Below are 3991 nucleotides of genomic sequence, written 5' to 3' on the forward strand. Positions count from 1 at the left end.
GTGGATTATGTTCAATGGATGCCCTGAGAGGCTCAGTGGGACTAAGACTTTCTAATACATTTTTGTCTTTTTTTTTTAGTTCTTAAAACTAGAGTAGTCAGTTATGAAACATGTTTTGGAAATCATTCCAATACAGCATTTTTAATATGTTCATATGGATTTTTATCCCATGCTTCACATTGTCAGATTTGCGTTTCAAGGCTGTGTGCTTGTGCTGAGTCCTTTGTCTCCTGCACACCTGCTGTCGCTGTAGCAGCTGCCTTCTTAGCCATGCTGTGGCCTCTAGGACAGCTGATGGAGAAGAAAGACAGTCCTCAAACAGGGTTCTGTTTAGTTCCAGTTCTTGAGTGTGGGACTGAAGACTCTCTTCTCTTACTTGTTTTCATCCAGTCATTTCATATATCCCTTGGGAAGAGGAAAGAGGACAGGGCCAAGATAGGGGTATGAGATTGAGAGACACACACTACTATGTCAGGATGGGGAGCACATGTATACCTGTGGCGGATTCATTTTGATGTTTGGCAAAACTAATACAGTGTTTGAGGTTTAAAAAAAAAAAAATCTGTACTAATAAAAAAAAAAAGAAAAAAAAAGAAAAGATACATGGATCTCAAAAAAAAAAAAAATAAGTTACAAGGGCATATTGTACAGCATAGGAGAGATAGCAAATATTTTATAATAACTATAAATGGAATGCTTTTAAAAATTGTGAATCACTATGTTGTTCACCTGAAACATGTATAATATTGTACATCAGCTATACTTCAATAAAAACAAAAACAAAAACAACTCACTGCCATAAGGGGAGATGGAAGAGCAAATTAAGATACTTTAATTAAATTATTTTAGTCTTGAGATGGATCAACTATTAATGACAATAATTAAATAATTTTTGATAAATACATACTTTATTATTGAACTGTATTACCTGTTAATTTATTTGGCATTTTCCTGATTCATCCTTTATATTTACATTTATCTGTCTAGTTTTTCGTTTTCTTGGAGCTTTGCTAGAGTCCAACTTGAGAGTTGGTTTAAAAAATAAACAACAACTAACCATTTGTTGTTCAACTTAGAGTCATTATTGACTTACAGATAAATGAAGCAACGAGTAATATCATTTGTTTTGGAATGTAAACAAAATTACTATTTTACCCAAAGGGAAGGATTTGAAGTTTTATGATATCCTTAGTTAGGCTCATGGAAGAATTGTTTTCCGACTGGTTCACTACATAGAGGAGAAAACTAAAGCTCTGAGAGGTTAAATGGCTTCTTCAAAATCATATGGTTACAAGCAGGAAACTAGTACAATCCTTGTTTGAGCCTCAACAACACTGCAGTTTGCACCATGCAATACTGCGTTGATCTTCCATACATGTATACTACCAGAAATGCTGAGGACAGCATAAAGAATCATGTGTATTAATGGACAACAGATACCAAAGAGAAGACTTGGAGTCTATACTCATTAAGGCAGGATCATGAATATATTCTCCAAGTAGAATGTTCACCCTTGTTAAACGGGCTAAGTGAAGAACTTTTCATCTCACTTCTCTGCCCAATCTATGATTTTTATCACACCATGTCATGAATTACAAGCTAATGCTTGCATCCACTCTGGAAAAGGACCAAATACTCTGTTAAACTGAACAGAAACATTACACAGCCAAAAGTCCCCAAAGAAATATTGTCAATATTTACATAGAAAACATATTATGGCAAACACACATCTGGGCTGAAATGTGGCTAAATTTACTAAGCAACTTTGAAAAACCCTGCCACAATAATTAACACACTGGCAAATGTGAGAACATATTGATTTCAAGGAAAATGAGCTGATTAATTGACTGTTTTAAACTGTGATTTATTCCTTCTACCTGTAAATGCCCTATTTGCTGTGATTTTTTTGTTTCTTTGTTTCCAGTTAGTAGGAAACTCACAAACAGTGAAAAGAGAACTGATGTTAAGGTCTTTTATCCACATGGTGTCTTTACTATTTGAGCACGGCAAACTGTGATGATAATAGTAACAATAGTTATATTAAAATATTAGTTATGTGCTTTACATTTGGTAACACAAAATGTTTATAACTAATTTTGGTCAAGTGACTTATATGCAAGCTGTCTTTTTCCTGCATGATTTCATTTTGATTCTACAGTATAGGTACCATTATCTTTATTTCAGGGCATTATACAAATTCAGGAAGAATAGTTTGTGCAAGGTCAAAAGATGTTTATGTAGAGTGCTGGATTTTGAGCACAGGTCTGTGTCACTGAATCCAAAGTCAATATTCTTTTAATACTGTATTACTGTGTTTCAACTTCACAAGAATCTTGAGTGATAATTGGATGAGGTGCTAGTATTTTCGTATTGCATATGTATTAGTCTTGGCCCTACAGAGAAACAGAACCAATGGGATGTATATATATGTGTACGTATCTATATGTATGTATGTATGACTTTTGTGTCTATATACTTGGGAAAGAGAGAGAAAGATGGAGCGAGAGAAGGGTGAAGAGGATGATAGTGAAAGAAAGATATTTTTAGTAAGTTAGTTACCATAATCATGGAGTCTAGTAAGTCAAAAATCTGTAGGGCAAGGCAACAACAGGCTGATGATTCAGGTGAGAGTTGATATTACAATTTTGAGTCTGAAAGCTGGAAATTCAGGCAGAGTTTCTATGGTGCAGGCTGGTAGCACAAGTCCTTTTTTCTCAATCTTTGCTCTTGAGGCCATCAGCAGATTGGATGAGGCCTATATATCTTATGTGGGGTGGGGGTGGGGGGTAATCTGCTTTACTTAAAGTCAAAAATTGTAAATGTTAATGACATTTTAAAAGTACCTTTACAGCAACCTCTAGACTAGTGTTTGACAGCTAGTCATTATCACTGAATCAAGTTGACACGTAAAATGAACCATCATAATATGAGAATCTCAAATCTCTGAGCAGGAATGTGTGGTAGGCAGTCTCCGTAGCGCTCTCCAATGATCCCTGCCTCTTATTATTCATGACCTGGTATAAAACTCTTCCTCTGCATGTGGACTGGACCTATTCTAAGACACAGAATAATGCGAAAGTGATAGGATGTCACCTCAGACATCAAGTTACAAAAAGACCATGACTTCCATTGTACATGTCATGTTTTTCATTTGCCTCTTTACTCTTGAGGGAAACAGCTTCTATTGTGAGTTGTCTCATAGAGACACTTTTGTGGTATCGAACTCATTTCTCCAGTCAATAGCTATTGCAGAGTTATACCTACCAAGGGGGTGTGGGCTTGCTCTAGTCAGGTGAGCAAGTTGTGAACAAGTGATGAACAAGTTGATTGCAGTCTTATGAGAGACCGTGAGTCAGAGTGCTCATTTAAGCCACATCAGGATCTCTGAGCCACAGAAAAGAAATGAGATAATAAATGTTTCCTGTTTTAAATGTGGAAGCAATTTGTCACATAACCATAGATAATCAACACAAGAACCTTCGTTGTATTGTCTGTAATTTAAATCTATGTCTGAGAGGAACTCCTTTTTTCTTTCCACTGGAATTTTAGTGGGGATTTATTGCTGAATACGGTGATGCCATTGAGAGAGAGAGGATGAAGAAAGCCTAGTCTTCTTGGGTTTTAATCTGGAATTTCTAAGTCCGGTATACTTGATAGGTACTCAATGAGCACTTTTCAAAGAATAGGAACAATAACCATAAGAATTAGTATGAAAGTACCTCAGAATGCTAGTAAGAACCCTAAATACCTACTAATGCTTATTTCTGTTCATTTTTTCTGTTCCTGGTGAAGAAATCTGAATGATCTAAAATACAATCAGAAATCAAAACCAGTTCCTTATTAAAATTCACCTTTCTCAACCTACTTAGTAAATTGTCCCATGCACACCATATATTAATGGAATATTCAGTTAGATTATTTTTCACAGTCAAATGATTTTCTCCAGGGGGGAACATGCCATTTGAGACACAACCCTTGTCTCAGGTGTATT

Source organism: Bubalus bubalis, chromosome 5, assembly GCF_019923935.1.
Source record: "Bubalus bubalis isolate 160015118507 breed Murrah chromosome 5, NDDB_SH_1, whole genome shotgun sequence".
Lineage (NCBI taxonomy): Eukaryota > Metazoa > Chordata > Mammalia > Artiodactyla > Bovidae > Bubalus > Bubalus bubalis.